The sequence below is a fragment of the Triticum urartu genome, chromosome 6A (genome assembly GCF_056163025.1).
Source record: "Triticum urartu cultivar PI428250 chromosome 6A, HENAU_Tu73, whole genome shotgun sequence".
Classification (NCBI taxonomy): domain Eukaryota; kingdom Viridiplantae; phylum Streptophyta; class Magnoliopsida; order Poales; family Poaceae; genus Triticum; species Triticum urartu.
In genome coordinates, this window is record NC_141878.1 from 299,296,056 (window position 1) to 299,318,555 (window position 22,500).

Below are 22,500 nucleotides of genomic sequence, written 5' to 3' on the forward strand. Positions count from 1 at the left end.
TTCGGCTCTCATCTCTTCAAGGGCTTTCTCGCCAGCCGCATCGCTTTTTCTGGCTTGCTCCTTAGCTCGGGCAAGCTCTGCCCTAAGATTCTCCACGGCGGCCGTACCATCTGCGTCAAGCACACACATTGTAAGACACTAGCATGAAGCTCCTCTTACCTGATGCCGCCAGAAGAATTACATACCTTGAGCCTCATCAAGCCGCTTGTTGACAAGCGTGATGTCGGCATCTGCCACGTCCAGTTGCCGCTTTAGTTCGGCCACATCATCAGTTCGGCTTGATTCCGGACACCTCGCCACCTACATTCAAAGGCGACATCTTAGACCTGGGATTATGATCCTCTGCGTGCCGTCATTTCTTGACAACGCGCAGAGTCTCAGGGGCTACTATCTACACAGGGCGCATCTTACTTATGTGCAACTGACAAAAGTGTACATTATCTAACGTACCTCAAAACCCGTCAGTAAACTTTTGACGGCCTCATGCAATCCGCTTTCTGCGGATGAAATCCTTTCAATCACCGTGCCCATCAATGCACGGTGCTCCTCTGAGATAGAAGCTCACCCCAGCAGAATCTTTAGCTCCTCCAGCCGAGCACCAGACGGTGCCGGACTTATCCTATGGCCTCTTTCGAAGGACGGACGCGGAAAGCGTTGGGGGGCCACATAGCTATCTTCCGCCCCTGCCGGATTCAGAGAAACCCTCCGCGACGACACCTCAGGGTTGCCCGCCTCGCTAGGCGGTACAGCAGGGGGAGGCGTCCCGCTCTCCATCATCTCCGGAAGAAGATCCCCCGAAGACGAGCTCTGCTGAGAAGGGCTGAGGTCCGAGCTACAAGGTAAAATTTCGATTAATCTTCTCAGATATAAATCAAGGATTTCTCTCATCCCTCAAAAGGAAAACCTCTCTCTACTTACGGCTCGCTGGAGGGCTGATCCCTTTGAGGGCGTAGTTCGGCCGAGGAACTCCCCGGCATCGGACCCTCTGACGAGGATTTTCTCCCCCGCTTCGGGGCCATGGTCTCCGGGTTGTCAGAGGCGGCCCTCTTCTTCCCCTTGGGAGAGGAATTGTCGGTTCCTCCCTTTGGAGCAGCCTCCTTCGAGGAGGCCATAGTTCCCTTGTCCTTCCCCTTACTTCCCTCCAAAGGCATTATCTTCAACATCCTGACAAGCACGGGATCCGGCCTGGTTTCGGGAAGGGGAGCCGGACACCTGATCAGCTTTGCCTTCGCTATCCAGTCCTGTTTAAAAGGACAACTCTTTTAGGGGCAAGTTTATGACGATTATATGGATAGTAGGTCCGGGCACAAGGTTACTTACTTGGGTATCCGGGCGATTGCAGCTTAGGCCTGCGTCCTCAGTCAAATCCGCACACATCATTTGTGATCCGAAGAACAGTTTATACATCTCCACGGGCGTTGCGCCCATAAAATGCTGGAGAGCTCGTGGTCCCTCCGGATTAAACTCCCACAGACGAAGGGAGCGACGTTTGCCGGGCAGTGTTCAGCAAATCAGCATGACCTGCGTCACCTTGACCAGGTTGAGGTCTCTTTCTAAGAGATCCCTAATGCGGCCCTGCAACAAGGGCACGTCTTTGGATAACCCCCAATCTAATCCTTTGTTGACCCATGACGCTAGCCGTGATGGGGGACCCGAGCGAAAGGCAGGAGGCGCCGCCCACTTGGCGCTCCTGGGAGCGGTGATATAGAACCATTCTCGTTGCCACAAGCCGAGCTCCTCTTGAAAGGAGCCCTCGGGCCATGGAGCATCAGCAGTCTTACTTATGACAGCGCCTCCGCACTCTGCGTGCCGTCCCTCAATCATCTTCGGCTCCACTCCAAAAGTCTTGAGCCATAATCTGAAGTGAGGAGTAACACGGAGGAACGCTTCGCACACAACGATGAATGAGGAAATGTGGAGGATGGACTCCAGAGCTAAGTCATGAAATTCCAGCCCATAATAAAACAGCAGCCCCCTCACGAAGGGATCCATCGGGAAGCTTAACCCCCGAAGGAAGTGAGACATGAACACTACGATCTCACCGGGCTGGGGACTGGGAATAGCCTGCCTTTGAGCAGGCAACCTATGCAAAATTTCGGCGATCAAGAACTTAGCCTCTCTCAACTTTAGCACGTCCTCCTCCGTGACGGAGGAGGGCATCCATCGGCCTTGAAGGTCGGAACCGGACATTGTCAAAGGTCCGAAGCACCTGGAATCCAGAGCCTAGGGTGTTGGAACTCGAGGCGATGGGCGAACTCGTTTGAGATTGGAAAAAGGAGTAAGGCCTTGGTCTCTTTATAAGAGGTTGAATACCAGGAGCCCTCCCCGTAACCGTTTGGGACTTGCCTTTAATCGAGAAAACATGCTAACGGGCATGATTGGGTTACCCACGTCCGTATTGATGAGAATCCCGTAAAAGGGGGGCACACGATCTCTGCTTTGACAAGACGTGCCAAGGAAACCGCCTCGCAAAACACGCTGAGGTGGAAAAGTGAAAACGATTTGAGTGAAGGACTTGGCTGTAGTGTGATGACGCACTGCGGAATATGTCAGCAGATTTGATTTGTGTTAATATTATTCTCTCTATGGCAATATGGAGAAGCTTATTTTGCAGAACCAGACACTACTCTTGGTGTTTACAATCTTCTATGAAGGACTTGGAGGAGGAACCCGCCTTGCAATTCCGAAGACAATTTGCGTGCCGGACTCGTCGTCATTGAAGCCTGGTTCAGGGGCTACTGAGGGAGTCCTGGATTAGGGGGTGTTCGGGTAGCCGGACTATACCTTCAGCCGGACTCCTGGATTATGAAGATACAAGATTGAAGACTTCGTCCCGTGTCCGGATGGGACTTTCCTTGGCGTGGAAGGCAAGCTTGGCGATGCGGATATTCAAGATCTCCTACCATTGTAACCGACTCTATGTAACCCTAACCCTATCCGGTGTCTATATAAACCGGAGGGTTGTAGTCCGTAGGCAATCAACTCCATATACAACAATCATACCATAGGCTAGCTTCTAGGGTTTAGCCTCTCTGATCTTGTGGCAGATCTACTCTTGTACTACCCATATCATCAATATTAATCAAGCAGGAGTAGGGTATTACCTCCATCGAGAGGGCCCGAACCTGGGTAAAAAACATCGTGTCCCTTGTCTCCTGTTACCATCCGGCCTTGACGCACAGTTCGGGACCCCCTACCCGAGATCCGCCGGTTTTGAAACCGACATAAGGAGTCAGGTATGACACCTAAGTTTGATTGTGTTAAAGCTTTTATGGATACCGATATTTTTTGTAAGTTTAGCACTAAATATGGACTTGACTCTGAGATAGTAGCTTCTTTCTGTGAATCTTTTTCTACTTATGTTGATCTCCCTAAGGAGAAGTGGTTTAAATATCATCCTCCCATAGAAGTAAAAGTAGATGCGGCTATTAAAGTTGAAGAAAATACTGTCACTTATAATGATCCTATTGTTCCTACTTCTTATATTGAGAAACCACCTTTCCCTGTTAGAATAAAGGATCATGCTAAAGCTTCAACTGTTGTTCGTAAAAGCAATATTAGAACTTATACACCTCCTGAGCAAGTTAAAGTAGAACCTAATATTGCTATTGTTAAAGATCTCTTGTCTGATAATATTGATGGGCATGTTATTCAGTTCGAAGGTGAAACTGCTAGAATTGCTAAACCTTGTGTTAAAGATAAACATAGACCTGTGGTAGGCGTGCCTGTTATTTCTGTTAAAATAGGAGATCATTGTTATCATGGCTTATGTGATATGGGTGCTAGTGCTAGTGTTATACCTCATGACTTATACAAAGAAATTAAGAATGAAATTGCACCTGTTGAGTTACAAGATATTGATGTCACTATTAAACTTGCTAATATAGATACTATTGCACCAATTGGAATTGTTAGAGATGTTGAAGTCTTGTGTGGGAAAACTAAATATCCTGCTGATTTTCTTGTTCTTACTTCTCCGCAAGATAGCTTTTGTCCAATTATATTTGGTAGACCCTTCTTAAATACTATCAATGCTACCATAGACTGCACTAATAATATTGTTACTGTTGGTTTGGATGATATGGTTCATGAGTTTAATTTCTCTAAATTTAGTAAACAACATCGTGAGGAAGAATTACCTAGTAAGGATGAAATTATTGGTTTTTCTTCTATTGCCGTACCTCCTAGTGATCCTTTAGAACATTAATTGCTAGACCATGAAAATGATATGTTCATGAATGAAAGAAGGGAAATAGATGAAGTATTCTTTAAACAGGAACCTATTCTGCATCACAACTTGCCTGTTGAAATTTTAGGGGATCCTCCTCCACCCAAGGGTGATCCCGTGTTTGAGCTTAAACAGTTGCCTGATAATCTTAAATATGCTTATCTTGATGAAAAGAAGATATATCCTGTTATTATTAGTGCTAACCTTTCATAGCATGAAGAAGAAAGATTATTGAAAACTCTGAAGAAGCATCGTGCTTCTATTGGATATACTCTTTATGATCTTAAGGGCATTAGTCCCACTCTATGTCAACATAAAATAAATTTGGAAGCAGATGCCAAACCAGTTCATGATCCTCAACGCCGTCTGAATCCTAAAATGAAAGAAGTGGTAAGAAAAGAAATACTGAAGCTTCCGGAGGCAGGTATAATCTATTCCGTTGCTGATAGTGAGTGGGTAAGTCCTGTCCATTGTGTCCCTAAGAAGGGAGGTATTACTGTTGTTCCTAATGATAAAGATGAATTGATTCCACAAAGAATTATCACAGGTTATAGGATGGTAATTGATTTCCGCAAATTAAATAAAGCTACTAAGAAAGATCATTACCCCTTACCTTTTATTGATCAAATGCTAGAAAGATTATGCAAACATACACACTATTGCTTTCTAGATGGTTATTCTGGTTTCTCTCAAATACCTATGTCGGCTAGCGATCAATCGAAGACTACTTTTACATGACCTTTTGGTACTTTTGCTTATAGACGTATGCCTTTTGGTTTATGTAATGCACCTGCTACCTTTCAAAGATGCATGATGGCTATATTCTCTGACTTTTGTGAAAAGATTTGTGAGGTTTTCATGGACGACTTTTCTATCTATGGTTCCTCTTTTGATGATTGCTTGAGCAATCTTGATCGAGTTTTGCAGAGATGTGAAGAAACTAATCTTTTCTTGAATTGGGAAAAGTGCCACTTTATGGTTAATGAAGGTATTGTCTTGGGGCACAAAGTTTCTGAAAGAGGTATTGAAGTTGATAAAGCCAAGGTTGATGCTATTGAAAAGATGCCATGTCCCAAGGACATCAAAGGTATACGAAGTTTCCTTGGTCACGCTGGATTTTATTGGAGGTTCATTAAGGACTTCTCAAAAATTTCTCAGCCTCTGACTAATTTATTGCAAAAAGATATACCATCTGTCTTTGATGATGATTGTGTAGAAGCATTTGAAATACTTAAGAAAGCATTAGTCTCTGCACCTGTTGTTCAACCACCTGATTGGAACCTACCCTTTGAACATATGTGTGATGCTAGTGATTATGCTGTAGGTCCTGTTCTAGGGCAAAGAGTTGATAAGAAATTAAATGTTATTCATTATGCTAGTAAGACTCTAGACAATGCTCAAAGAAATTATGCTACTACTGAAAAAGAACTCTTAGAAGTTGTATTTTCCTATGATAAGTTCAGATCTTAAATTGTTGATTCTAAAGTAATTATTCAAACTGATCATGCTGCTATTAAATATCTTACGAAAAAGAAAGATGCTAAACCTAGACTTATTAGATGGGTTCTCTTGCTACAAGAATTTGATTTGCATATTGTTGATAGAAAGGGAGCTGAGAACTCCGTTCCAGACAACCTATCTAGGTTGGAAAATATTCTTGATGACCCACTACCTATTAATGATAGCTTTCCTGATGAACAATTAAATGTTATAAGTACTTCTCGTAGTACTCCAATGGTATGCTGATTATGCTAATTATATTGTTGCTAAGTTTATACCACCTAGCTTCACATACCAACAAAAGAAAAAGTTTTTCTATGATTTAAGACATTACTTTTGGGATGACCCACATCTTTATAAAGAAGTGGTAGATGGTGTTATTAGACGTTGTGTACCTGAGCATGAACAGGAACACATCCTACGCAAGTGTCATTCCGAGCCTTATGGAGGACACCACGCTGGAGATAGAACTGCACATAAGGTATTGCAATCTGGTTTTTATTGGCCTACTCTCTTCAAGGACGCCTGTAAGTTTGTCTTGTCTTTTGATGAATGTCAAAGAATTGCTAATATTAGTAGACGTCAAGAAATGCCTATGAATTATTCTCTTGTAATTGAACCATTTGATGTTTGGGGCTTTGATTATATGGGACCTTTTCCTGCCTCTAATGGATACACACATATTTTAGTTGCTATTGATTACGTTACTAAGTGGGTAGAAGCTATTCCAACTTGTAGTGTTGATCATAACACTTCTATTAAAATGCTTAAAGAAGTTTTCCCGAGGTTTGGAGTCCCTAGATATTTAATGACTGATATTGGTTCACACTTTATTCATGGTGCTTTTCGTAAAATGCTTGCTAAATATGATGTTAATCATAGAATTGCATCTCCTTATCACCCACAGTCTAGTGGTCAAGTAGAGTTGAGCAATAGAGAGCTCAAATTAATTTTGCAAAAGACTGTTAATAGTTCTAGAAAGAATTGGTCTAAGAAACTTGATGATGCATTATGGGCTTATAGAACTGCATACAAAAATCCTATGGGTATGTCTCCGTATAAAATGGTCTATGGAAAAGCATGTCACTTACCTCTCGAACTAGAACATAAGGCATATTGGGCTATTAAAGAGCTTAATTATGATTTTAAACTTGCTGGTGAAAAGAGGTTATTCCATATTAGCTCACTTGATGAATGGAGAACTGAAGCTTATGAAAATGCCAAGTTGTTTAAAGAAAAAGTTAAAAGATGGCATGAGAAAAGGATACAAAAGCTCGAGTTTAATGTAGGTGATTATGTATTGCTATACAACTCTCGTTTAAGATTTTTTGTAGGAAAACTTCTCTCTAAATGGGAAGGCCCCTATGTTATCGAAGAGGTCTATCGTTCCGGTGCCATAAAAATCAAAAACTTCGAGGGCACAAATCAGGAAGGTGGTAAACGGTCAAAGAATTAAACATTATATCTCAGGTAATCCCATAAATGTTGAAACCAATATTATTGAAACCGTAACCCTGGAGGAATATAAGGGACACTTTCCGGAACGTTTTAGACTCCGACAAGGAATAGGTATGTGGTACGGTAAGTAAACCGACTCCAAAACAAATTTTAAGGCAATATTTCTCCGTTTTGGAATATTTAGGAAATATAAAAATAAGTAGCAGTCTGGGAAGGACACGAGGGCCCCACGAGGGTGGTGGGCGCGCCCTACCCCCTTGGGCATGCTCCCCTACCTTGTGAGCACCTCGTGTGCCTTCCGGACTCCGTTTTCTTGCATGTTACGTATTTTGGTCGGTAAAAATTCATTATATATTCTCCCGAAGGTTTTGACTCCCATATCACGCAAACCTCCACTCTTCTTGTTTCGAGCTGTTTTCTGTCACGGTTTTCCAGGCTAGGCATCATGTCGTCTCCCTCCTCCAACAGTGGTGAAAACGATGCCTGGCTAATGAAGATAGATCTAAAGAGGGAAGAACCCACGAAGGTCAACAAGGATGAAATGATCAAGAAGGCTACGGAGGATCAAGCTCCAGCAGCAGAAGACACCCTTCAAATTGATCATAACCTTCTTACCCCAACTGAGATCGAAGCTTTCAAGATGATTGAGTTATCTCGTGTTCAAAACAAGTATCTCACAGAAGAAATATTTTGTTGAAGTAGCATATTGTCGCACTCAAGGGCATTATTCGCAAGCTGGAGGACCTCTTACGCTCGATGTGCGATTATCCGTCACCTCCACCTTCTTCACCAACCAAGGAGACATGATCACATGGGTATGGGCACTCCCCTTGGCAACTGCCAAGCTTGGTGGAGATGCCCCGGTATCGTATCACAATCACAACTCATATCTTTACCGTTTTTCTTATTTCAATTCTATTAGTAGTATCTTGATCTAGTAGAATAAAGTTTATGGCATGATCTAGTTTTGAGTTTTGCTTTATGATCTCTCTATGTAATCGAGTCCGTGAGCTATATATAATAAAGATTAGTGTTGAGTCAAGAGCTTGATTATTTTGCCATGATCTTAGGTGAATAAAAGAAAAGAGAAAAAAGAGTAAAAAGAAACAAAAAGTTCATATTGATCTTATTGAGAGTAATGACTTCATATAGAAAGAGTATGCTGATTAAAAGTTATTGGGAGTTGGCAGACATAGCTTTGGTCATTGTTGCAATTAATAGGAAGTAATAAGGAAAGAGAGGTCTTCACATATAGATATATTATCATTGACATCTTTTATGATTGGGAGCACTCATTAAAATATGACATGCTAAAGAGTTGATGTTGGACAAGGAAGACAACGTAATGAGTTATGTATTTCTTATATCTGAGATAAAGTATGTTTTCATGGATCCTCTAACTTGTTGAGCTTGCCTTTCCTCCTCATGCTAGCCAAATTCTCAGCACCAAGTAGAAATACTACTTGTGCTTCCAAATACCCTTAAACCAGTTTTGCCATGAGAGTCCACCATATCTACCTATGGATTGAGTAAGATCCTTCAAGTAAGTTGTCATCGGTGCAAAGCAATAAAAATTGCTCTAAATATGTATGATTGATTGGTGTGGGAGAAATAAGCTTTTATACGATCTTGTGATGTGAAAGTACTAAAAGCGACAGACTGCATAATAAAGGTTCATATCACAAGGGGCAATATAAAGTGACGTTCTTTCGCATTGAGATTTTATATACCCAACCATAAAAGCACTTGGCAACCTCTGCTTCCCTCTGCGAAGGGCCTATCCTTTATTATTATCTTCTACCTTATGCAAGAGTCATGGTGATCTTCACCTTTTCTTTTTTTATTTTATCCTTTGGCAAGCCCAGCATGTTGGAAAGAACATGATATATATATATATATATATATATATATATATATATATATATATATATCTAATTGGATGTAGGGGAGCATGAACCATTATTGTTGACATTACCCTTGAGGTAAAAGGTTGTGGGGAAAAACTATAAGCCCCTATCTTTCTCTGTGTCCGATTAAAACTCCGTAACCACAAGTATCGCGTGAGTGTTAGCAATTATGGAGGACTAAATGATAGTTGAGTATGTGGACTTGCTTTTTAGCTCTGACATAGACTCTTTCCGATGTTATGATAAATTGCAATTGCTTCAATGACTGAGATTATAGTTTGTCGGAGCCCAATAAGGTTTATGATTTATACTTTTGCATTGTGAATAGATCATCACTTGAACATAAGTAATCATATGACAAAATCTATATATGTTGCTGTTATGAGAATAATCATTATGCCTTCATGTTCGTATTTTATTTTTATCGACGCCTCTACCCCTAAACATGAGGACATATTTATTGTTATCGGCTTTTTGCATGAGGACAAGCGAGGTCTAAGCTTGGGGGAGTTGATACGTCCATTTTGCATCATGCTTTTATATCGATATTTATCGCATTATGGACTGTTATTTCACTTTATGTCACAATACTTATGGCTATTCTCTCTTATTTTACAAGGTTTGCATAAGGAGGGAGAATGCCAGCAGCTGGAATTCTATTCTGGAAAAGGAGCAAATATTAGAGACCTATTCTGCGTAACTCCAAAAGTCCTGAAACTCCACGGAACGTCTTAAAAGAAATAAAGAAAAATCCATGCCAAAGATGAAGGCCAGGGGGCCCACACCCTTCTCATGAGGGTGGGGGGCACGCCCCCCTAGGGCGCGCCCCCTACCTCGTGGGCCCCCTGGTGGCTCTCCGATGCCCATCTTCTCCTATATGAGGTCTTTCGATGAGAAAAAAATAAGGAGGAACTTTTCGGGACGAGACTCCGCCGCCACGAGGCGAAACCTTGGCGGATCCAATCTAGAGCTCCGACAGAGCTGTTCTGCCGGGGAAACTTCCCTCCCGGAAGGGGAAATCATCACCATCGTCATCACCAACGCTCATCTCATCGGGAGAGGGCAATCTTCATCAACATCTTCACCAGCACCATCTCATCTCCAAACCCTAGTTCATCTCTTGTATCCAATTCTTGTCTCAAAGTCCGGGATTGGTGCTAGTAGGTTGCTAGTAGTGTTGATTACTCCTTGTAGTTTATGCTAGTTGGTTTATTTGGTTGAAGATCATATGTTCAGATCCTATATGCATATTATTACCCCTCTGATTATGAACTTGAATATGCTTTGTGAGTAATTACGTTGGTTCCTGAGGACAAGGGAGAAGTCTTGCTATGAGTAGTCATGTGAATTTGGTATTCGTTTGATATTTTGATAAGATGTATGTTGTCTAGCCTCTAGTGGTGTTATGTGAACGTCGACTACATAACACTTAACCATTATTTGGGCCTAGAGGAAGGCATCGGGAAGTAATAAGTAGATGATGGGTTGCTAGAGTGACAGAAGCTTAAACCCTAGTTTATGCGTTGCTTCGTAAGGGGCTGATTTGGATCCATATGTTTCATGCTATGGTTAGGTTTACCTTAATACTTTTGTTGTAGTTGTGGATGCTTGCAATAGAGGTTAATCATAAGTGGGATGCTTGTTCAAGTAAGAACATCACCCAAGCACTGGTCCACACACACATCAAATTATCAAAGTATCGAACGCGAATCATATGAACATGATGAAAACTAGCTTGACGATATTCCCATGTGTCCTCGGGAGCGCTTTTCCTATTATAAGTGTTTGTTCCGGCTTGTTCTTTGCTATAAAAGGATTGGGCCACCTTGCTGCACTTTATTTACTTTTGTTACTTGTTGCTCGTTACAACCTATATTATCACAAAACTATCTGTTACCACTTATTTCAGTACTTGCAGAGAATACCTTGCTGAAAACCGCTTATCATTTCCTTCTGCTCCTCGTTGGGTTCGACACTCTTACTTATCGAAAGGACTACGATAGATCCCCTATACTTGTGGGTCATCAGCGTAGTACTTTGCTTCGATAACTAATAGATTTTTGCAATAAGTATGTGAGTTCTTTATGACTAATGTTGAGTCCATGGATTATACGCACTCTCACCCTTCCACCATTTCTAGCCTCTCTAATACCGCGCACCTTTCGCCGGTATCATACACCCACCATATACCTTCCTCAAAACAGCCACCATACCTACCTATCATGGCACTTCCATAGCCATTCCGAGATATATTTCCATGCAACTTTCCACCGTTCCGTTTATCATGACACGCTCCATTATTGTCATATTGCTTTGCATGATCATGTAGTTGACATTTTAGTTGTGGCAAAGCCACCGTTCATAATTCATTCATGTAAGTCACTCATGCATCATTGCTATCCCGGTACACCGCCGGAGGCATTCATATAGAGTCATACTTTGTTCTAAGTATCGAGTTGTAATCATTGAGTTGTAAATAAATAGAAGTGTGATGATCATCATCATAGAGTATTGTCCCAAAAAAGAGAAAGGCCAGAGAAAAAAAAGGAAGGCCCAAAAAAATAAAAAAAAGGGGGCAATACTACTATCCTTTTTTCCACACTTGTGCTTCAAAGTAGCACCATGATCTTCATAATAGAGAGTCTCCTATGTTATCACTTTCATATACTAGTGGGAATTTTTCATTATAGAACTTGTCTTGTATATTCCAACGATGGGCTTCCTCAAAATGCCCTATGTCTTCGTGAGCAAGCAAGTTGGATGCACACCCACTTAGTTTCTTTTTTTTTGAGATTTCATATATTTATAGCTCTAGCGCATCCGTTGCATGGCAATCCCTACTCACTCACATTGATATCTATTGATGGGCATCTCCATAACCCGTTGATACGCCTAGTTGGTGTGAGACTATCTTCTCCCTTTTTGTCTTCTCCACAACCACCATTCTATTCCACCTATAGTGCTATGTCCATGGCTCACGCTCATGTATTGCGTGAAGATTGAAAAAGTTTGAGAACATTACAGATATGAAACAATTGCTTGTCTTGTCATCGGGGTTGTGCATGATTTGAATACTTTGTGTGGTGAAGATGGAGCATAGCTAGACTATATGATTTTGTAGGGATAACTTTCTTTGGCCATGTTATTTGAAGAGACATAATTGCTTAGTTAGTATGCTTGAAGTATTATTATTTCTATGTCAATATTAAACTTTTTTCTTGAATCTTTCGGATCTGAATATTCATACCTCAACTAAGAGAATTACATTGAAATTATGCCAAGTAGCATTCCACATCAAAAATTCTGTTTTATCATTTACCTACTCGAGGACGAGCAAGAATTAAGCTTGGGGATGCTTGATATGTCTCCAACGTATCTATAATTTTTGAATGTTCCATGCTATATTATATTCTGTTTTGGACATTATTGGGCTTTATTATACACTTTTATATTATTTTTGGGACTAACCTATTAATTGGAGGCCCAACTCAGAATTGCTGTTTTTTTTGCCTATTTTAGGGTTTCATCGAAAAAGAATATCAAATGGAGTCCAAACAGAATGAAACCTTCGGGAACGTGATTTTCGGAAGGAACATGATCCAGAGGACTTGGACCCTACGTCAAGACATTAACCAGGAGGCCACAAGGTAGGGGGGTGTGCCTACCCCCCTAGGCATGCCCTCCACCCTCGTGGGCCCCCTGTTGCTCCACCAACGTACTCCTTCCTCCTATATATACCTACATACCCCCAAACTACCAGATACAGAGCCAAAACCCTAATTCCACCGCCGTAACTTTCTGTATCCGCGAGATCCGATCTTGGGGCCTGTTCCGGAGCTCCGCCGGAGGGGGCATCGATCACGGAGGGCTTCTACATCAACACCAGAGCCCTTCCTATGAAGTGTGAGTAGTTTACCTCAGACCTACGGGTCCATAGATATTAGCTAGATGGCTTCTTCTCTCTTTTTGGATCTCAATACAAAGTTCTCCCCCTCTCTTGTGGAGATATATTCGATGTAATCTTCTTTTGCGGTGTGTTTACTGAGACCGATGAATTGTGGGTTTATGATCAAGTTTATCTATGAACAATATTTGAATCTTCCCTGAATTCTTTTATGTATGATTGGTTATCTTTGCAAGTCTCTTCGAATTATCAGTTTGGTTTGGCCTACTAGATTGATCTTTCTAGCAATGGGAGAAGTGCTTAGCTTTGGTTCAATCTTGCAGTGTCCTTTCCCAGTGACAGTAGGGGCAGCAAGGCACGTATTGTATTGTTGCCATCGAGGATAACAAGATGGGGTTTATTTCATATTGCATGAGTTTATCCCTCTACATCATGTCATCTTGCTTAAAGCGTTACTCTGTTCTCTTGAACTTAATACTCTAGATGCATGCTGGATAGCGGTTGATGTGTGGAGTAATAGTAGTAGATGTAGGCAGGAGTCGGTCTACTTGTCTCGGACGTGATGCCTATATACATGATCATACCTATATATTCTCAAAATTATGCTCAATTCTGTCAATTGCTCAACAGTAATTTGTTTATCCGTCGTGAATACTTATGCTCTCAAGAGAAGCCACTAGTGAAACCTATGGCCCCCGGGTCTATCTTCCATCATATTAATATTCCAATACTTAGTTATTTTTATTGCCTTTTATTTTACTTTACATCTTTATCATAAAAATACCAAAAATATTATCTTATCATATCTATCAGATCTCACTCTCGTAAGTGACCGTGTAGGGATTGACAACCCCTTATCGCGTTGGTTGCGAGGATTTACTTGTTTGTGTAGGTACGAGGGACTCGTGCGTCGCCTCCTACTGGATTGATACCTTGGTTCTAAAAAACTGAGGGAAATACTTACGCTACTTTGCTGCACCACCCTTTCCTCTTCAAGGGAAAACCAACACAAGTGCTCAAGTGGTAGCAGAGCATGTTTTTGGAATACATAAAAAATATTGGGCAAAGAAAGTACCAGAGGGGGCCACCAGCCAGCCACAAGGGTGGAGGGCACGCCCTACCCCCTAGACGCGCCCCCCGACCTTGTGGCCCCCTGGTAGGCCTCCGATGACCATCTTTGGCTATATGGTGTGTCTTGACCTGGAATAAAATAGAAGGAAGCTTTCGGGATGAAGCGCCACCGTCTTGAGGCAGAATCTGGGCAGAACCAATCTAGGGCTCCGGCGGAGCTGTTCTATCGGGGAAACATCCCTCCAGGAGGGGGACATCATCAAAATCGTCATCACCATCGACCCTCTCATCGAGAGGGGGTCAATCTCCATCAACATATTCACCAGCACCATCTCCTCTCAAACCTTAGTTCATCTCTTGTATTCGATCTTGGTCCCAAAACCTCAGATTGGTACTTGTGGGTTGCTAGTAGTGTTGATTACTCCTTGTAGTTGATGCTAGTTGGTTTATCCAATGGAAGATTATATTTTCAGATCCTTAATGATAATTAATACTCCTCTGATCTTGATCATTAATATGTTTTGTGAGTAGTTAAATTTGTTCTCGAGGACATGGGAGAAGTGTTGTTATAAGTAATCATGTGAATTTGTTATTCGTTCGGTATTTTGATGAGATGTATGTTGTCCCTCCACTAGTGGTGTTATGTGAACGTCGAATACATGACACTTCACCATTATTTGGGCTTAGGGGAAGGCATTGGGAAGTAATAAGTAGATGATGGGTTGCTAGAGTGACAGAAGCTTAAACCCTAGTTTATGTGGTGCTTCGTAAGGGGCTGATTTGGATCCATATGTTTCATGCTATGGTTAGGTTTACCTTAATACTTCTTTCATAGTTGCGGATGCTTGCGAGAGGGGTTAATCATAAGTGGTAGGCTTGTCCAAGGAAGGGCTACACCCAAGCACCGGTCCACCCACATATCAAATTATCAAAGTAACGAACACGAATCATATGAGCATGATGAAAACTATCTTGACAACAATTCCCGTGTGTTCTCAGGAGCGCTTTGCTTTATATAAGAGTTTGTCCAGGCTTGTCCTTTGCTACAAAAAGGATTGGGCCACCTTGCTGCACCTAAGTTACTTTATTTACTTGTTACCCGTTACGATTTATCATATAACAAAACTATCTGTTACCGACAATTTTAGTGCTTGCACAGAATACCTTGCTGAAAACCACTTGTCATTTCCTTCTGGTCCTCATTGGGTTCAACACTCTTACTTATCAAAAGGACTATGATAGATCCCCTATAATTGTGGGTCATCAAGACTCTTTTTTGGTGTCGTTGCTATGGAGTGAAGCACCTTTGGTAAGGAAACAATTATATAGTGTGCTGAAATTTACTGTTACTTGTTACTATGGAAAATAATCCTTTGAGGGGCTTGTTCGTGGTATCTTCACCTCGACCGGAAGGTCAAAGAGTTGCTCCTCAGCCTGCTTCACCTACTGAAAATATTTATTATGAAATTCCTTCGGGTATGATAGATAAACTGCTAGCTAATCCTTATGTAGGAGATGGAACATTACATCCTGATATGCAGCTAATCTATATGGATGAAGTTTGTGTATTAGTTAAGCTTGCAGGTATGCCCAAGGATGTTCTTAAGAAGAATGTCTTCCCTTTATGTTTGAAGGGAAAGACATTGACATGGTATAGGCTATTGGATGATATTTGATGATGGAACTATAGCCGATTAAAATTGGAATTTCATCAGAAGTTTTATCCTATGCATCTGGTTCATCGTGATAGGAATTATATATATAATTTTTGGCCCCGTGAAGGAGAAAGTATTGCTCAAGCTTGGGGGAGGCTTTAGGCAATGTTATATTCATGCCCCAATCATGAGCTCTCAAGAGAAGTTATTATTCAAAAAATTTATGCTCGGCTATCTCATAATGATCGATCCATGCTCGATACTTCTTGTACTGGTTCCTATATGAAGAAGAATATTGGATTCAAGTGGTATTTGTTGGAAAGAATTAAACACAACTCTGAAGATTGGGAACTTGACAAAGGTAAAGAGTCAGGTATAAACCTTAAGTTTGATTGTGTTAAATCTTTTATGGATACCGATGCTTTTCATGACTTTAGCACCAAATATGGACTTGACTCTGAGATAGTAGCTTCTTTCTGTGAATCTTTTGCTACTCATGTTGATCTCCCTAAGGAGAAGTGGTTTAAATATCATCCTCCCATTGAAGTTAAAGTAGTAGAACCTATTAAAGTTGAAGAAGAAATTATTACTTATAATGTTTATCCCATTGTTCCTACTGCTTATATTGAGAAACCACCATTCCTTGTTAGAATAAAAGATCATGCTAAAGCTTCAACTGTGGTCAACAAAAGTAATATTAGAACACCCAAACCCTCTAAGAAAATTAAGGTTGAACCTAGTATTTCTATGGTTAAAGATATCTTGATTGATAATGTTGATGGGCATGTTATTTATTTCTATGATGAAGCTTCTAGGATTGCTAAACCAGATATGAAAGATAAACATAGACCTATTGTTGGCATGCCTGTTGTTTCTATTAAAATAGGAGATCATTGTTATCATGGCTTATGTGATGTGGGTGCTAGTGTTAGTGCAATTCCTTATACCTTGTATAAAGAAATTATGAATGATATTGCACCTGCTGAGATAGAAGATATTGATGTTACTATTAAGCTTGCTAATAGAGATACTATATCACCAATTGGGATTGTTAGAGATGTTGAAGTCCTGTGTGGAAAGATAAAATATCCTACCGATTTTCTTGTTCTTGCTTCCCCACAAGATAATTTTTGTACCACTCTATGTCAACACAAAATTAAATTAGAGAAAGACGCTAAACCAGTTGTTGATCATCAACGACGGTTAAATCCTAAGATGAAAGAAGTGGTACGAGATGAAATACTAAAGCTTTTGGAGGCAGGTATAATTTATCCTATTACTGATAGTCAATGGGTAAACTGTGTTCATTGTGTCCCTAAGAAAGGAGGTATCACTGTTGTTCCTAATGATAACAATGAATTGATTCTTCAAAATTGTAACAGGTTATAGAATGGTAATTGATTTTCACAAATTAAATAAAGCTACTAGAAAAGATCATTACCCTCTTACCTTTTATTGATCAAATGCTAGAAAGATTATCCAAGCATAAACTTTTTTGCTTTCTAGATGGTTATTCTGGTTTCTCTCAAATACCTGTGTCAAAGGATGATCAAGAGAAAACCACTTTTACTTACCCTTTCGGTACCTTCGCTTATAGATGTATGCCTTCTGGTTTATGCAATGCACCTGCTACCTTTCAAAGATGTATGACTGCTATATTCTCTGATTTTTGTGAAAAGATTGTTGAGGTTTTCATGGATGATTTCTCTGTTTACGGAACTTCTTTTGATGATTGCTTAAGCAACCTTAATTGAGTTTTGCAGAGATGTGAAGAAACTAATATTGTATTGAATTGGGAGAAGTGTCACTTTATGGTTAACAAAGGTATTGTCTTGGGGCATTAAATTTCTGAAAGAGGTATTGAAGTTGATAAAGCTAAAGTAGATGCTAATGAAAAGATGCTGTGTCCTAAAGATATCAAAGGTATAAGAAGTTTCCTTGGTCATGCTGGTTTCTATAGGAGGTTTATTAAAGACTTGTCTAAAATTTCTAGGCCTCTCACTAATCTCTTGCAAAAAGATGTTCCTTTTGTTTTTCATGATGATTGTGATGAAGCATTTGAAATACTTAAGAAAGCCTTGATTTCTGCACCTATTGTTCAGCCACCTGATTGGAATTTACCCTTTGAAATTATGTGTGATGCTAGTGATTATGCTGTTGGTGTTGTTCTAGGACAAAGAGTTGATAAGAAATTAAAGGTTATTCATTATGCTATTAAAACTCTAGACAGTGCCCAGAGAAATTATGCTACCACTGAAAAAGAAATTTTAGCAGTTGTATTTGCATGTGATAAGTTCAGACCCTATATTGTTGATTCCAAAGTAACTGTTCACATGGATCAAGCTGCTATTAAATATCTTATGGAAAAGAAAGATTCTAAACCTAGACTCATTAGATGGGTTCTCTTGCTACAAGAATTTGATTTGCATATTATTGATAGAAAGGGAGATGAGAACCCCATTGCAGACAACTTGTCTAGGTTAGAAAATATTCTTGATGACCCACTACCTATTGATGATAGCTTTCCTGATGAAAAAATAAATGTCATAAATGCTTCTCGTAGTACTCCATGGTATGCTGATTATGCTAATTATATTGTTGCTAAATTTAAACCACCTAGTTTCACATACCAGGAAAAGAAAAGGTTTTTCCTATGATTTGTGGCATTACTTTTGGGATGACCCAAACCATCATAAAGAAGGAGTAGATGGTGTTATTAGACGTTTTGTATGTGAGCATGAACAGGGACAAATCCTACCTAAGTGCCACTCCGAGTCTCACGGAGGACACCACGCCGGAGATAGAACCGCATATAAGGTATTTGTAACACCCCGGTAATCTTGCTACAGTAAACTTCTGCTAATGTCTGCCAAGTCATCACGATTATTTTGCTAATCATCACTCTGTTCCAAATCAAACTCTTACTCAAATTGAAATTGCATGTCAAATTATTTTCTTCCAAAATTAAAAGACAAAAATGTACGTTGGGTCACAAATTTTCACTAACTAATTATCATGTAGAAACCAACATCATTTGACTCACCATTTAATTCCTAGGAAAATATAAAGTAGTCCAACTATACTAAAATATCCTTTTCAAAATAAAAAAATGGTTATATATTTCCAAATGAACCCATATGTCGGGTGCTATTTAAAAATATGGCATTTGATTTATGTACCAAGTTTCAATGTGAACAAAATTCAATTACTATAAAAAGAAAATACAAAACAGGAGAGAAAATGCTTATAGTAGACAATACAAAGTAAAGAAGAAAAACTGTACTGCTGCACTGGGCCCTAGTGGTCAAAGTACAACCCAACCCACTAGGCCACGGCCTTTCTTCCATCTATCGCTAGGAGAGGCAGAGGAGAGCCGTGGCGTGCATCCAGCCGCCATGGCTATGGATGGCCACCACGTGCCCTCCCCAGCCCTACAAATACACCCACGCGAAACCCTAACTCGCCCTCTTGCTTTCCCCACTTTTTCCCCCACCGCCCCCTTCTCATCCGCTCTAAATCGGGCTCGGAACCTCATGTGGTGACCACTGCCTTGTCGTCGTTGCTGCGGCCACCGTCTTCGCCATCGCTCGGTAGTACGTCCAGGGGAACTGCCATGGTCATCTTCGTCCGTCTCGGGCGTCGGTTCAAGCAGGGACGCCGCGAGGCCGTCGCCATCACCATCATCTCCGTTCGGCCGCCGCCATCTCGCTGACGACCTGCGATGTTTTGACCGTCCCCAGCCTCGACGAGCTCGCCTACGACCTCTCTGTGAGCCAATCTTCCGAACCCCCTTGTCCCCGTTATCGATTTGTCGCTGTAGCCGTCGTCTGCGACCTCCATGACTGCGCCAGTAACTCTGCTTCCGGGCATGCCCACCCGCGTATGGCCGCGCCCTGCTGCGGTGCTTGCTCGCCCGCTCCCGTTCCTTCTGCCTCTGCCGCACTAACCCACTGCCGCACGCCCCACGCCCGCTTGCTGCTGCCGCCTGCGCCCGCGCGCGCTCGGGCGCCCAGACCGCGTCGTCGCCCGAGCTGCCGTATTGCTTCGCTGCTGTGCTGCTCCTTGCGCTGTTGCTGCTCACTACTTGGCCACTGCTTGCTGCTGCCGCTACATGCTGCTCTGTGTGCCTGCTACTGCCCTGCTCTGTTATGTCGCTGCTGTTGCTTGCTACTGCTGCCCGTTGCGCTGCCTTGTAAACTGCCATCGCTGCTGCTCTATGGCCGTGGCCGTGTGTGTGCGTAGGTGTTGTGTGTGGCCGGTCTATTGAGGCTAATGCTTGATTAGTTGTAGGGATTAATTAGTGGCTAGTTTAGCCTATGTGCAAATGACATGTGGGTCCATTTTAATTATGTTAGTTTTATTTAATTGTTTAGGTTCAGCCAATGACATATGGGTCACCCCCTCCCCTTTTGACTAGTCAACTTGACTTGGTCAACCTGAATTAAAATAAAATCAAAAAATTTCTTAAAGTCATTAAAACTTTGGAAAATCATAGAAAAATGTCTGTAACTCGGATGAAAATGTTTTATATATGAAAATTGCTCAGAAAAATCCAACGAATCTGAATACGCGGTCCTTTCACCTGTCACATGCCCCTAGCATGCTGAACATAGAACCATCCCCTCTCTTTCATCTGTCATAATTCGTCTAACGCCGGGGATTCATCCTCGGATGTTTATCCCCTCCGTCTGCAACGTGTAGTACTATGTTAGGACAACCCTAGCTCTACCTATCATCTTGTTATGCCTTGTGATGCATTGTTTGCTCTGTATTTACTGTTTCTTCCCCCTCTTCTCTCCGGTAGACCCCAAGACCGATGTCGCCCCTGTGATCGACTACGTCGACGACGACCCCCTCCTTGCCAGAGCAACCAGGCAAGCAAACCCTCCTTGAGCATTCCGATATCGCCCATTTCTTTCCCTCTCATGCTTGCATTAGAACTGCTACTGCTTTCTGTATGATTCTACTCTGATGCATAGCCTATTATTGTTACCTGCTTTTATACCTTACCTTGGTATAGGTTGGTTAGTGATCCATCAATGACCCCCACCATGTCCCAGTTGCCCCGCTTTATGTTCAATGACTCGATCAACGTGATCGACATCCAGGCCCCGACACCGCACATCATCCCCCTAGTTGTACGACTCTGCAGAGTTACCATCGAGTGCCGAGGGTGGAACCTCTTACATCACTCCTGATGAGATCTCAGTAGTGTAGCTATACGGCCGAGGTCATCGAGGGTGATTTCTTCCTTAACCTCTTCCGTTACGACTCTGTCATGCAACCCCTCAAGTGTGAACCTCGAGGGTGGATCCTCTTACGTTCACATTGATGATAACATCGAGTGGAATTCATCGAGGGTGATTCCTCGGGTTTTCATCTTGGTGTTAGACACACAGTTACTATGGTTACTATGACTTTACACTGAACCATGTTACTAAAGACGGGTCGACCCTGAGGGGTACTCGCGCGAGCTTAATAGCGAGTCATGTGGAGTCGGGCGGACCTGGAAGGTGCCCGCGAGATACTTACGAGGCGTGGCCGGGTATTCTTAGCCCTTGTCACAAGTACTCGAGACGGGGAGACGGGGTCACATCGATCGTGAGTCTCTGCTCGTTACCGCGCGTTCCTAATCCACTACGATTTGGATATTTGATCCGAGGGGCCTCTGGCCTGATAGCACTAACCATCACATGGGCATAGTATGGGCGTTCTGCATCGTATACATCAGCCGAGGCTTAATAGACGTCAGCGACTGAGCGGCGCGCACCGGGTTGGACTGGTAAGCTCCTGCCTTTTTAGGGAGGTATCTAGGTCTGCTCACCGGCCGCATACGCAACGTGCAGGAGATCCCGGGGAGATGGCCCATGACCCCTGGGGGCATAGGTTTAGTCTGGCGTGCTGACCTCTCTATTAAGCCTAGGTCGGGTTGCGGCGTATTGTTTGGCCGAGGCCGGGCATGACCCAGGAAAGTGTGTTCGGCCGGAGTTAATCGAGCGTGGTGGGTAAGTTGGTGCACCCCTGTAGGGAAGAAAACATCTATCGATAGCCTGTCCTACGGTAACGGGCACTTGGAGTTGTATTCCGATCGATACAACTAGAACTGGACACTTGTGATGAGAACTGGATGCTGATGCGAATTGGATTGTGATAATAACTGGATAGTATGGCTCTGGGATTGCTTTCTCGCAGGTAGTCAAGAAAGGATCTCTGGCCGAGGTTGATAACTCTACTGCTACTTTACTTTATGTTACTCTACTCCCTCCTGTTGCTGCAAGATGGTGGTTTCCAGAAGATGCTAGTCTTCGATAGGCTAGGCTTTCCCCTTCCCTTCTGGCATTCTGCAGTTTAGTCCACAGATACAACCCATTCCTTTGATACAGATACATAGTTAGTTTAGATCTGATGTAAGTCTTGCGAGTACTTTGGATGAGTACTCACGGTTGCTTTGCTACTTCTTTTCCCCCATACCCGATTGTTGCGACCAAATGACGGAGCCCAGGAGCCAGACGACGCCACTGATGACTACTACTACCCGGAGGATGCCTACTACTACGTGAACACCGCCGACGACTAGGAGTTGTTAGGAGGCTCCCAGGTAGGAGGCCTTGCCTTTTTCGACCGCTGTTGCTTTTGTGCTAGCCTTCTTAAGGCAAACTTGTTTAACTCATGTCTGTACTCAGATAATGTTTCTTCCGCTGACTCTTTTGTTTTCGAGCTTATGTATTCGAGCCCTCGAGGCCCCTGGCTTGTAATATAAAGCTTGTATTATTTTAA

At 42.1% G+C, this 22,500-nt stretch overlaps 1 long non-coding RNA gene across 1 annotated transcript; it reads left to right on the top strand.

Moving 5' to 3' along the window:
* The first annotated feature begins 18,913 nt into the window (after positions 1-18,913).
* Positions 18,914-22,500, top strand: LOC147965076 (uncharacterized). The gene is made up of 2 exons (XR_015608116.1): positions 18,914-19,491; positions 20,528-22,500. It is a non-coding gene; the product is annotated as an uncharacterized LOC147965076 (long non-coding RNA).